Genomic DNA, 15,534 nt, shown 5'->3' on the forward strand with positions numbered 1-15,534 from the left:
TATATATCTTTATCTCTCTCTCTGTGCAGCTGATTTATCCGTGATTTTTCTCTCCAACTCCCCAATATCTATGATGTGATATATCTCTATAAATGTGTTGCTTCTGTTTCATAGGCTTCTTTCTGTGGCATTACCGGAGTTTGTGGAATAATTCTATTTCCTTTCTTTGTTCCCCCCCTCCAAGCACACCCTGCGGCCATCCTCCATCCTCCTGCCGTTTTTCCCTTGCCCTCCCCCATGTTTGCCGTATCGACAACTTGTTTTGGGAAATAAGATTGGTTCTCTGGGGGGGTTGCTTTCCACCCCCAAAAAAATGTTACTCCATCAGTCTGCTGAGATGTTGTTTCTGTCTCAGTACTCTCAGCCTGAGTTGGCCCTGACAGGGTTAGGGGAAGCAGCCTGCCCCCTAAATGATCTATTTGTCAATGTGTGCATACATCTTTTTCAATGACAATTTTTTTTTCTTTGCAATTGTTTGTTTGTCAATGATTTTGTTTCCGGGATATTCATGCCCGATATGACCATCACTTCTTGTGACTTTTTATCCTGCTTTAATTTACTTTAAAAGTTCAATTGAAATGTACCAGTATTTTGTATATTATATTTCAGACAAGACATTTTTTTGTAAATTCCGAATTTTCATCACCGAGATTTGAAGAGTTTGGGTGTCCGTCTGCTGATGTCAAGAAAAATATTTTTAAAATGTTCATTCTGAAATTATTTCGCTCTGTGTTTGGTTGGATTTAAAAAAAAATTTTTTTTTTGGGGGGGTGGGGGGGTCGTTTGTTGTTGGTTTTTAAATTTTTAACTATATTTTTCTCTGTGAGTTGTGCACGGTTGGAGGGTGTCACAGTCTTTGTTTATGTTATTTCTCTTATTTGGTGGTTGGAGGGTGTCACTCATAGGCTCTACTTTTTTCGTTCAACTTCTTTCTTTTCCTCTGTTGCTTCTCTGTCTGCATTGATGGTTGAAGAGTGCAACTTGTGGGTCTTACTTTTTTCCCCCTGTGTAGGTGGTTGGAGGGTGTCACTAGTTGGTCCAAAGCTACTTCTTTTCTTTCCCTCTGTTGTTTGTGGGTGGTTGGAGGATACTGATGGGCCTTACTTCTTTTCTTTCTCTTTGTCGTTTCTGTCTGCAAAATGGTGAAATAGGTTTACGTTTAAGAAGGCGGGACCTCCTAGTGTAATGTCCGTTTCTGAAAGGACAGAGCCAAATAGGAATTTCACGTAAAGTGCCTTTCCCAACGACACTTTAAACCAAGCTGATGCTCGAACCCCGGAACCTACAATCTCACGATTATTGGTCTGGTAGCCTGACCACTAGGCCATCGACGCCTGGTTTTTGTCTGTATGGGAGGTTGGCACAGGCATCTGTGATGTTGCCCCCGTATATATATATATATATAGGAGACCCAAGTTCGATTTACTAGTACTAGTAGGGAGAAATTTTTTCAAGTATCTCGGTCCTTCTGCTGAGTTGGCCCTGAAAAGCAGGGTCAGAGCCTGCCTCCTATATGGTCTAAATTGTGTCGATGGTAGCTTTAAAAAAACCACCTACTTTTTTTATGGGTGGTTGGAGGATGTCACTGGTAGGTTCTATACTTTTCTTTTCTTTCCTTCTGGTGTTTTTGTCTGTGTGGGTGGTTGGAGGATGTTGCTGGCAAATCCTACCTCTGGGCTCCTGTCTCTTTTTGCAGCCTTTCTACTGCTACTCCTTGGCTCCTTGTTACTGCTGTCTTTCAGCCACACCCCTGGTCCTATGGTAGGAAAGATCTACATCTAGCCTTCTCGGACGATGACGAAAAATCTTGCAGGTCCCGTGTGCAAATTGGGCACGTTAAAGTAAGAACCCTTGGTGGTCTTAAAATCGATAGAGAGTAGGCTTCAGCCGTCACCTGGGTAAAATTCAAAATTTACTGAAAATGTGTATGTGTCCCACACGCTCTGACCTTATGCTGTTGAGAGCTCATAAAACACCCGGTACATTGTACCAAATTTTTTTTTAGTCCATGTAATAGTACAGTGGAACTCGGATTCAACGAGAGGAGATAGATTTCCCGGGGGTTTTTTCTTCTTTAAAATCAATAAAAATAACCCGGATTCAACGAGCACTTAAATCAGTGAGCTCGGATTCAACGAGGTCGCTTCCAGGGTGAACAGCCCCCACAGACGTGGCTTCGCTCATTTTTCTCCCAGGCGTGTGTCGGGGTCGGATGGGCGGCCTGCACACGTGTGTGCGTGTCGTGGAGGGGTGGGTGGGGGGGGGGGGCACAGGCGGTCCGGGCGTTGAACATCGCAGATACAAATGCGTCTCAGTCTTTTTCTTCCCTCGGCAACTGATCATTATTACAATGGTAAGCTAGTCTTGACGTAGGTCTGCGTAATGAATTGTGCGCTGGTCTATGGAATCAAAAGTTGCCGTATGCTTGGCTCTACACAGTAACACAACTTTTTGGTAAACAATCGAGAAGTCACAGGCTTGTGCATTTGAATTTGAACGAAGCGGTCTTTTTTTTTCGCGGCTAATAATATGCAGACATTTCAGGCACTGCTTGTTACTTCCCTTTGTACATTACTTGCTCAGTGCCTGTAATTATCTACACAAAACCTCATGTTTGCTATAACGAACCCTCGGATTTAACGGTTCCACTGTAATAGAACTGCCGAGGTGGGTGCTCTGGTGTGGTTTGCTTCTTTCTTCTAACATTTATCATCCCTATCTCCCCTCCTTCTTTTTTGCGTTTGTTACTCTCTTGTAACACCTCTAATCTTCGGGCCGGCACTTATATTATATGACATTGTGTTGCAAATGCCGTAAAACTCTTACTAAAAAAACACACACACAAAAACTGCCAAGTGAGTTGTTGACGGGTGCTCTGGTGCGATTTGCTCCTTTCCCATTAAGCATCTCTTGTTCCTATCTCACCTCCTTTTTTGTGTTTGTTAGTCTTTTGTAACACTCTCTAATCTTTGACACTTATACAGACTTCAACCTAAGTTAAGGACCACTTGCACAGTGGCGGTGGGTAGTGAAGGGCTCACGGGCTTGAGCCCCTACCACCTCCCCACCCACCACCCCCAACTCTATCCCAAAGTAAATGAACGTTTTTCCATATATATGAAATAAGCAGTTGAAACCGTTATGATCGCACGCAATGAACACAGAGTGATCAACTTGGCGGCTTGCTCGCTTATCCAATTACTGTTGTCACCGCTTACAACTATAGTAACCCAGCAGCCAATCAAATGTCTTTAGGGCTAGGCAAAGATGAGCCCTTTTCCCACAGCTCGTCGTTAATGAAACTGTTTTTGTAAAAAGGTAGAAGACTGGGGAAAAATAACACTGTACCGAGGGCTCACGCTCTCCTAGCCCTGACAATGAGGTGAAAGTTTACCGCACACTTTCCCAGCACTGACACAGATACCTATGCGCTCATTGGCTCTTTGTTGGATGCGTTTAACTTTCTCGACTACTCGGCCTAATCCAGCTCATAGAAGTATTATGTTTGAAGTGCTGTGTGTGCATGTTTGTGTTTGTGCCGCTGAGATTTAACAGTTATAAATCGGGTCGAACTACTTGTAAGGCAACTTTTTCGTCACACGAAAACTAATTAGAGGAAATTTGGAGGTGAATCGGCTTCGTCCCCACCATCAACAAGAATTTAACTATAAAGAGATGGAAAACAAAGGCAACTCTTCTCGTTTGAATGGTTCTCAAACTGCCGTGGCTCACAGTGAGTATAAAAAAGTCATCACTGTTTAATTCTTATTGCTTGTTATTTGGTGGTAAAGGACTGGAAGCAACCTAAGCCCCACCCAAATGTTGGTCCACCCACCGCCACTGCTCTTGCAAACACCATGAGTGGTGTCCTTGGGTCGACCTGCACGTGGGCCTTCTTGGACTGATTCAGTGACTTGATGGGGCTGCCTCAAGCGGACAATGACAGAGTGTTGTGACACTGCAACTGCAAGCCTTCTGGCAACTTCTCAGTCTCCAACTCCATCCTGCAGCCATGCCATAGCTCTGGCACGATCAAAGTCTCACTCTCAGCTTTCGTCTCGGTGGCATGTTGATGCGATACTGGATTTTGCACCAACGGCGGCTTATACTACTTACAGTTATATTTATTGCCACCAAAGTGAGCACAGTTCGAGCCCATGCGTCCGTTTATAACGTGCACCAGAAATTTTAACTGAGGAATATCCGTGGTGTTGAACGTGGTGTCTATTTTTAAAAAACCCAGCAAATTTGACTCAAATTCCCCGAGGATTTCTGTGCTGCACGTGGTGATTTTGCCCCTTTAGGTTAGGAAGCTTTGCAGTACGCATCGCATCAGTAAGCCATTAACACTTGAGAACAAAACATTTTGAAACATTCCTTTCTCTCTTTTTTTCGGATTTAAAAAAAAATCAGGGCTGTCTGTCAAGGTGGTCTTAACTTATGTTGAAGTCTGTATCACCTTATTGTGTTGCAAGTGCCGTAAAACTTGCTAAAGCTAAAAAAATATATATATAAAAACAGCCATAGATGAAAGACGGTGAGAAGCAAGCGGGACTTCGACCTGAGAAACTTCTTGTTCTAAGGAAAATTGTTGAACACAAAGTAAGGAATGGAATATCCTGATTATTTTTAACTTCGTGGACTTAACTTTAAAAAGGCTAGATGTTTGACAGGAAGGAAGAAACAAACCACACCAGAGCACCCGCCCTGGACTCGCAACTAACAAGAGAGTGACATGCAAAGGGAAGATGAAGGAGAGATAAGGACAATAGATGTTTGAAAAGATCTATTATATAGGCTATATATATATATATATATATCATATATAAAGAAGGAGCAAACCACCAGACAGAGCACCAACCAACCATGAACAATGGTAATTTGACGCGTAAAACATTTACCCCAAAAAAAGAGAGAAAGAAAAACCATACTCACAATAATAGTAATAGATAGCATTTTTGTATAGTGCAAATCCCAGCTCAACAGCAAGCTCTATATGCGCTTCACAATATATATATTACTAGTACTAGTATTACCCCAGCAGGCCTGAGAGCATTCTGAAACAACTTCAACTTTATGGGAACCATACAGTGCAAGCAGCCATTTATAGGCGCTAAAACTCAAACATACTGATAAGATCTTCCGTTGTCTATGGCGGGTACCCATTCCCACCTGGGTGAAGTGAGGAAAACGTGTGTAAAGTGCCTTTCCCAAGGACACAACGTCGGGCCGCGGCTCGAATCCCCGAACCCGCAATCTCACGATTACGAGTGCGGTAGCCAAAACAGCAAAGACAAAACAACAACTTTTCGCTTTATAATCTGGAATATTTTTATCAAAGCATGCATCAATACAAAAATGCGAACACAGATCAAACAGAAATACACACACACACACACACACATCATATAGAAATAAACATGACATCATGGAAATACGCACATAGAAAGAAATACACACATCCTACAGAATTAAACACACATCATAGAATGCAGTCTTACTTTTCCTCTCTCTCTTACTTTTCCTCATTCCTCTCTCTGTCTTTCTTTTACTTTTTCTCTCTCCACCTTACTCTCCCAGGCCCGCCCCACCACCTTCACCACTCTTTTTTGCACATAGTCCCTCCCATACCGTAGCCCACTGCCCAGGCCTACTATTACTATATCCTTTGTAAATAAAAAAAAAACGCAGTTCGCGCTGGGTGACCATAGTTGGCGTAATTTTGTATTGTTCCATTGGGCGCGCAGCACGTGGAGCCCTCAGTAAAGTGTTATTTTTTCAAGTCTTTTATCTTTTTTAGAAAAAGAGTTTCAATAAGGGAAATTGCTCATCCTTTGCTGGGTTACTACTATAGTTCAAATAGTTGTAAGCGGTGACAACAGTGATTAGATAAACGAGCAAGCCGCCAAGTGGATCACTCTCTGTTCATTGCGTGCGGTCATAACGGTTTCAACTGTTATTTCATTTTATGGAGAAACTTTCATTTACTTTGGGATAGAGTTGGGGGTGGGGAGGGGGGAGGGGCCCAAGCCCGAGAGCCCTTCACTACCCGCCGCCACTGGAACACACATCATATAAACACACACGCAAATAATACAGCATTTTCATGACATAAATTCACATACACACATCATGTAGAAATTCATACAAATGCATCAAACAGAAATTAGTTTAGTTTAGTAAGGGTTTTACGGCGCTCGCAACTGCACATCAAATAGACAAGTACATTCATATATATAGAAATACACACGTTACACATACACACACATCATATAGAAACACACACACACACACACACACACACACACACACACACACACACACCATAGAAATACACACATTACACATTTACACACATGTAGAAATACACACACACACACACACACACACATCATATAGAAAAATAGAAATTCACACACACACACACACACACACACACACACATCATATATAGAAATACACACCCGTCAAACAGAAATACAAAAATACATATATTGCAACATATATAGAAAACATACACATTACAATGATCACATAGAAACACACATACCCACATCATATAAATTACCAGAAAACAAAGCAACCATGTGGAGAAAAGGCAAGATCTGGGAGCGGAGTGAGGGTCATGGTCCACTGAGTTCAGAGATCAGAGGTTATCTGTCATATTTTCAGTAGAAAAAAAACAAGCATAGAGATGGCAGCAACAATACTTTCAAAACAATTGGCAGGCGCCCACTGTATGTGTTTATTTAAGTTTTAATAAGTGTTTTACGGCAGTTGCAACACAATAAGGTCATATAAATATATATATATATATAAGTGTCGAAGATTAGAGGTGTTACAATAATTACAAGAGAGTAACAAACACAAAAAGAAGGAGGGGAGGGGGGGGGAGGGACAGAGACGATAGAAGTTTGGTAGGAAAGAAGAAGTAATCCACACCAGAGCACCCGCCAACCACCCACATATTTGTAGTTGCCGGAAAAACCCACATGGAATGAATTTTAAGCATAATAAGAGATAAACATATAAAATTTTATCAAAATACAAAAGCGTAACTCTTTGATAGAATAGCATGCCAGTCAACATTAGAGAAGACAGAGGAATGCAACCATGCATTTCATAAAATAAATATCAAAATATTTTCTCAGATATGTAAGTATTGCAAGCATCCGTCCGCAAAAACGTTTTTTAAAGATGTTTTTCACGCCCCCATTGACACAATCTTGACCATTCAGGAGGCAGGCTGCTTCGACTCTGCCGGTAAGGGCCAACCCGGGCTGAGAGTGACACAATGTACAATGTCTCAGCAGAAAGATACGTGGAAAAAACTTGATAAAAATCCCCGACAGGGGAAATGAACTCAGATCTGTTGCATGCAATGGCTGAGCACCTAACCACTAGACCACAGACACTGGACAAGAATTAGAAACAGCCTACAGACTATCTGAACAGTACCTATTTTATTTTTACATGGGTGCATTTGTTACTTTAATTTTCAAGGATGCCACTGATATGTTGTGAAAGGAAGTGCTTATTATTTAGGCCACATATTGCCAGAATAAGGTTTACCCCCCCCCCCCCCCATATTTAGGCCACACATGCTCCCCCCCCCCCTCCCAGGAACCTTATTTAGGCCTCATGCTCAGACTACACGTGCCCTTTGCCTTCTCACGCAACTGAGTCGCAACGGTGCACCTTTCTCATTTAGTACATTTTTGTCTCAAGTGTATAACTTATAAATCAGAGCATAATGAAAAACAATGCTCAATACGGAAAATTTCGCTCAGTCCCAATGGTTTGAATGAGGGCCAGAATTTTTCCTGAAATTATGGAAAGGCTACCATTTTGGCACACTTTCAGTCATTGGTCAAGTGAAAAGGTCAAATCCTCCGAATGGACTTTCGGGTCAATAAACCTAGATTCCCTGTCTAGAAAGTAGTAGGCTAGAAAGAAGTACTAGAAGCAGCCAGACAGACTAGCCTGCATGTATCTGCTAGATCTAACCTATTTATTAGGCTATGCCTTTAGGCTTTGGAATTAAAATGAAACTTGAATTGAACAGTTCTGTTTAAATTTAGATTCAGCATCTAACCATTATATTTTCCATGGTTAATAATAACGAATCTCATCATAACAACCACTTTTACTCTTAATTTTGGAACTTTTTTTTCTAAAATCTGTTTTGTGCAAACTTACTAGTACTAGTACTAGTAGTAGAGAAGAGTTTATAAGCCTCTGCTCAGTCTTTCAGTACATTATAATTTTATGCTATTATTTTCTGAATTTTTAAATACTTTTGTTACAATATCAAATTATGCCATTTTCTTTGATGAGAATAGCATTAGCAGTGGCTTTCTAGACAGCGAGTCCCTGACTCAATATTTATTTTTTTGTTGTTGTAATTTTGAGCTAATCAAGGAAAATTGCTAATTGATAATAACCGGAAAACAATACTACAGTTGTCATGAATAGTGAAGAAAAAAATGTGTTTAAAAAATAGATAAAGAATGAGGCCGACTATATAATACTGCCGTTTTGTTTTTATGACAAAAGGACGAAAGCGTCAAATTGGGTCAAATGGAGTTATTAATAGTTCGGGAATCGCCAGAACACAACGAACATTTCTATCTGGGTCTCGTTCCGATTGGTCCACAAATAAAGAAGTAGAAGTTAGAAAATCTAAAAATAATAAGAAGGACACTTTTATGATATAATATATGATATGCCACTGTCAGTTGTACAGTAAACAATTCACGACAAAAGGACGAAACCGCCCACATTCGTCTTTTTGTCATAAAAGTTCTTTCTTCTGTATGACAGAATCAGAAGGGTGAAAACGACATACATTCGTCTTTTTGTCATAAAAGTTCTTTCTGTATGACAGAATCAGAAGGGTGAAAACGACATACATTCGTCTTTTTGTCATAAATTGTATTGTACTGGTTGCTCAATCTCGTTCGTTTCGTTTACGGTGCCGGAGCAAACTTTGCTGGAGCAAAATGTACCCGTTTGTTCGTGAAGAGAACAACCAAGCACCCGGTGCTTCAGATTCTGTCCACAAAGAATCCACTCTGCAATTGCCAATTGACGAGAGGGGAAGAAAAGGAAAGAGACTTACATCAGAGGAACGCCGATGTCGGGATATGGCTGTCCGTAACCAATGGCTGGCAACAAAACAAAATATCAAAGCGGGCTGTAGTCTGTACATGTACACGTACGAGTACTGAGAAGGGTAGATTGCATTGTCAGACAAACTTCTCAATCTGTCCCCGTGTTTTATGCACTCCCGCATAATTTTGCAAAATTTAATCATTCTTTTGCATAATTTCTTATTATTTTCCTAATTCTTTGTTAAAATTAACAGAACCGCATAACTTCACAATTTGGGGCTAAGTTTTCATAATTTCAGAATTTTTCTTGAAAAAAACGACGGGGACAGCTCAATGAAGAGAAGCATCGTATTAAACGCCAATTTCTGGTCCTTACAGTCGTGGTCACATCGGAGAGTATTTTTGCAACAGCGAGTCAAGAAAACAGTGGTTAAGAGAAGACAAGTTACTGCGTGTATTGAAAGAGAATCAAGGCGCACACATACGGTTCTCTATCAATATCATCTTCCCGGCAAGCAAAGTGAGGATGTACGAGTGTGCAGGACAATATTCGAGGACACCCTAAACATCGGTGATAAAGCCATACAAAACGCTTTGAATTGTGAACGCCTTCATGACATGAGAGGAAGACACACCCCTGCTCACGCAGTTGACCACACTGAAAAGCTGACATAGAGCGCTACCACCCATGTCTTCATCATTACAGGCGCGAGCACGCACCACTCGACAGCGGCTACCTACCATCAGATGTGAGCATTAGCGACACGCATTAAACGTACAAAGAATCACATCCGTCACCAGTTTCGTACCATGCATTCTTCTTATACCACAAGGTCTTCAAATTATCAAATTCAAAGGAATGAATATCTCAACAATGGCCCAACTAGGGAATGAAGAGTGAGAAGTGCAAGGCTTTCTCTCTATTCATGTCAAAAGTGGAAACTGGCCTGACTCGTGTAGCTGTAGCACTTATCAGCGACACGTGGACCACAAATCAAGGGCGACGCAAGCAAGACAAGCTTACGAGACAGATGCTGCAAACCCTCACACACCTGACGAAAGCATTGTCAGCGCTGACCTAGATCTACAGAAAGTTATGATGTTACCACGAATGGAAATGTCCCAAGTTCTATTCACGTGACGCATCTGCGTCTTCAAAGAAACATTTATTGCAACCGTAGGGTCAAAGAAAGATAAATATGCCCCACAGAAAAACCATGCCTTTCTTTGGCACAAGGGCGTGATGGGAAGAAAGGACGAAGATACTGCAAGCTTCTTCTGGCAGTTCATTACTGAGAACAGAGATTTCTCTGCAATTACGACCTGGCTTGATAACGGTGCCGGCCAAAACAAACACTAGACGTTGTACACAGTTTTGGCAACGGCTGTGAACTCAGTCGATTCCTTCAGCGTGTCTCGTATCACACTGAAATACTTTGAGAAAGGACATACATTTTGGGCTGCCGATTCGGCTCATGCTGAAATAGAGAATCAACTGAGGAAAGCGAAGCAAATCTTTGACTTCAAAGACTTTGTTGAATGTGTTGAGAGAACGTTATGCAAGGCACACTTCAGATGGAAGCAAACTCTTTAGGCAATGTGTCAGCGGAACAAGCCAGTACAAGCTGCGACTGTCAGAAGATCGCCCTGTACTAGCAAATATATCCATAGCAGAGTTCAGGAGAGGTGCGAGTAATATCTTCTAAAAAAACGCACACACACGTGACTTTGTCGAATTTTCTTTCACCAAGAAAAACTTCGTTCTTCAAGAACACCCCATGCAAAGAAGGGAGATATTCTGGAGAGAAAAAAAATCTTCTCCCACTGATGCCTGAAACAAGAAGGGTGTTGTGGCAAGAACTGGCTGTTTCTTGTGCAACTGACCTAATAGACAATGTTGAATGAAGATCTTAATATTTGAATCTTGGTCTACTTAGTAACTATCAGGCAATAGTAACATGATTTACTATGAATCAACTTGTTTTCCCCTTTCTGTACATGTATTCCTATAATATGACATTCTTCACTTTGGTCTTCGGTGCGAATGTTTTCCGATGCAAGATTGAATACGCTTATATTTGAATATAAGCAAGATAGCAATTAATTTTCAGTCTTCTACTTCTTCTATTATCGAGAAAATTGGAAACTTTTCTGTATTTTTCACAATCCTGATTTTGACATTTGACCTGAAAAATATTCTATATATATCTTTTTACGATGCAAGATTGTGCACATTGTTTCCAAATAAGCTTTCATTTTCTTTTTCTTTTACCATGTTAGTGTAGGGTTACCCTACAAAAGATTCAGACCGTAATAGTGATGACATGTTTTCTGCCCATTTTTCCTTGATTGCATATATATATGCTGGAAAGCTACAAGAAGATTAAACCTTTCTGTTTAATACTTCATATTCACCGCTATTGTCATGTTTGTAGAAGCGCCAAGTGTGCATTGTTTTTGTTGCACAATTCTATGACTAAAGGACGAAAGCGTTCATGTTCTTTCTACGACTCTCCAACATAATACCAATGTTGAGGACAAAATGTGCCTTTTTTGTCCGTTTTTTTCCCATATAATAAGCATGTTTGTAATAAATTTTCCCTCAGTGTATAGCCTACTTAACATACGCATATATATTTATATATATATATATATATATATATATATATATATATATATATATAAGGAACCCTTCTGTGAAAAAAGTTTTTGAAAATGTTCAAATGAGAAAGAGAAGTGAGTCTTTGAAGTTTGAAAAAATGTTTTCGCGATTTTTTCTGAACTACTCTGAAGGCGCTTTCGTCCTTTTGTCCCAAAAATGGCAGTATAATTTGTCAAAAAATTGCAAGCGCAAGTGAAGATTATAGGATGATTTTGTTATTTTCCGGTCATCTTTCCGCAGTTTATTAATAAATGCTCCAGTGGGCCTACTACTGTCTCTAAAGAACATTTTGCTTGACTTTATATTATAAAGCTTTGATTTTTATGTACTTGAAAGCATAAAATAGTTTCAAACAAATGTATGCACAATACTTTGAAAAAGAAGGATAAGGAGCTGACTTAGATCTATGGTCATTTTTTTAAATTAAAGAAATCAGGGTTTTTTTTACATTTAGAAAGACGCTAAAAACAAATTTTAAATTTTAAGAATGCCCATAAAAATTAGGAAATTACTACCTAGTTGGCTTACTTATGAGCAGTTAAGAAAAACAAAGAGAACAATGTAGGATTTGTCTAAATGACCGTTAACAGTAAAGATATTGCCCTTTTTGTCCAGTTATCCTTGCGGGTGATTTTTTAAATCCCCCTGTACCTCTAAGTACAAAATATATTTATGTGACTTTGTAAAGTGGAGTTTTGTAGTTACTTTGTGAACATTCTATGTTAAATTCCCAACAAATTGATGAACATTTGGACCGTACAACTCATGTTTTATTTTGTTTTAGTAGAAGCTTTACGGCGCTCGCAACTGCATAAGGTCATGTGAGCCCCAGAAGATTAGAGGTGTTACAAGAGAGTAACAAACATAAAAAAAGAAGGATGGGAGATAAGGACAATAGATGTTTGATGGGAAAGAAGAAGCAGCAAACCACACCAAAGCACCCGCCAACCACCCACCCGTACAACTCAGATAGACACCCACGTACACATAACATTCACACACACGTCTTCGAGGAATATGGTGTAACAGGACAATTAGCATACTGGAGAACATCACGGCACTTTATAAAAACAGCCCGTGGGCCGTAAGATCAACAGAAGGACTATCGGACTGGATCCCCATCCGGTCTGGGGTGAAACAAGGGTGTGTTCTCTCTCCGCTTCTCTTCATCACTTACAAAGAAGCAAATGACAACATCACTGAACTGAACGAACTTCTATTTGCCGGTGACCAGATTAAATACAGATGAATAGGAATTACAACCCAAAAAAAAAAACCGCCACAAAACTAAATGAGGAATGTAAACACCTACCTAAACATGAAAAGCTCCATCTAAAAAAAAACAGAAGTTATGAAGGTCAGCAGAAACCCTGGGAAATTCAAAATCCTTATTGACGGAACACAGCTCCAACAAGTAGAGGAATTTAAATATTTGGGAAGCATCTTCACACCAGATGACGATGGGCGTATGGACAAAGAAATGAGGAGTCCACTGAACTGAACGAACAGTCACAAACGGGAAATTGTGAGGGCATCAATTTTAAAAGCTTCACGACTCATACCTTGCTTCATATTTGTTTGATTGATGGTTTATTTTATGTTTGTAGAGTAGGATGGAAAATCTAACAACAATAATCTACCAACAGTTGAACAGAACTACAGTTATATATGAATAAACAAGTGTTCCAAAAGTGACACCCTCACGATTTTCAGTTTGTGACTATGTCCGTTTTTTCAGCGGACTCCTCAAAAAGAATAAAACAAGAACTACGAAGGTAAAAGCAGTGACCTACCAGCTAGCACCCCGGCTCAGTCACAACTCAACAGAAGTGAAATCCCAGTTCATCAATTCAATAGCACCTTCATACCAACATTATCATACCAGTGCCAAACATAGTCTCTAAACAAGGAACAAGAAAGAAAAATCAATGTATGCGAAATGAGGTGTCTCCGCTAAACCATCAACATCACAAGAAGTAGAAGAGACCACATAAGAAACGAAATTATACGTCTACAAACTGGAATACCACTAGTAATAAAATTCATAGAGCGTCAGAGAGTCAAATGGTCTGGACATCTAACCAGAATGTACCAGAAACAACTAGCGACTAGAGGTTACAACACCTGAGAATCATATATATATATATATATATATATTTAAAAAATACATGTATGGCCTAAAAAAGGTTATGTGGGGGGGGGGGGGGGAGAGGCTAGCTAATATAGCCCATACGTGGCCTAAAGAAGGTTGGGGGGGGGGGGGTTAGCTCATATAGGCCATATGTGGCCTACATAAGGTTAGGGAATGGGGTGTAGCATGTCGCCTAAATAAGGTCACCCTTTCTGAAAATACCTGACAAAGTTGCATTTGAAAACAAAAGACAGACTTAACTGATATATATGGGGTTAAAACAAAAATGCAAGGCTTAGAATAATATTAATAATTTTTCTTATTGAAAATAACGGAAATTATAGGAAGAAAAAAAAAGGGAAAACTGCATCTGTAACTTTCTTAACTGTTTCATACTCTGTTGCCGGAATAAAGTCTTTATAAAAGTCACAAGTATCACATACAAAATGTTGGCTTCAGATTCTTAAAAGATAAACAGTTAAAACCCAAAACAAAAATACAACAACATTCGACATATCATCTTATGTCTCAGAAAGTTCTGAAAGAAGGATACTTTTGGAGAGGTGTGTGGGGTTGGGGAATGGGTTTTAAAACTGTACTAAGTTACCCAATCACTAATACTTGAGGCAGGTAATAGAAGAGCTACAACACTTGCACAGCATAGAAATTACTCTTTTTTTTTCATACAAAAAACTTTCTCACTCACAACTCTAAGTGAGCAACGCAGATTAGCTTCACTTCAGTCCAGCACACGTGTCATAATGTTCTTGATAAGAAAAAATTTAATTTGGTATTTAACCTGATTGTCGCTAGACTTCACGGTGGCACACTTATTTTAGAAATCTTTTAAAATGTGTTTTTACATTCCCATTGACACAATTTACATCATTTCCAACCTGCCTTTCAAGGCCAAAAGAGGTTGAGAGGGATACAACATCCCAGCGAAAAAATCACGAATGTACTCGACAAAAATTCTCCCCACTCAAGAATCAAATTTGAGTCTCCCGCGTGCGACAACGTAGTGGCTAACCAGTAAAATAAATCACAGACACTGGTGACACATTTTACTCAAATTATGTGCGATACTGACACTGACAGTGACTGAGATTTATTCTTTGTCTTCCTGTGTTGCAGAACAGTCAACACATTATAGCCCTCTATAGTTACAGAGTCAACAACAAGATTGGGCGAATAGCAACCTAAAAGTACTGTAAAAATATAAAGTTATTTGATCTTGCATACAATATAATATTTGGCATCATATACAAAAGATAACCAGTTCATCATCACATAACAAAAGCCTGAGAAACATGTGTGTTTGTTTAAGGAAAGAGAATCACATTGTGACACAATAAAGGTCATTTAGTGCTGGGAAAAAGTAAGACACATAAAGAAGAAGGACCTACCAGCGGCGCCCCCACCCCCTCCCCCAACCACTTGCTTGAGAGAATTTTAGCCAGCTGACTAGCAACAGTGAGAATTGGGGTGGAGTCCACTTAAACTACTAAACATGGTCAATCCAAAAACAGTGGTAAACCAAAAGAAAAAAAAATCAAAAATTTTTCAATATCTCTGAACTGAAAACCGAGCAAAACAAAACAAAAAATCTGGTGGTCCCAGAGATTCCA

This window comes from Aplysia californica, unplaced genomic scaffold (assembly GCF_000002075.1).
Source record: "Aplysia californica isolate F4 #8 unplaced genomic scaffold, AplCal3.0 scaffold00289, whole genome shotgun sequence".
In the NCBI taxonomy this organism is placed as follows: domain Eukaryota; kingdom Metazoa; phylum Mollusca; class Gastropoda; order Aplysiida; family Aplysiidae; genus Aplysia; species Aplysia californica.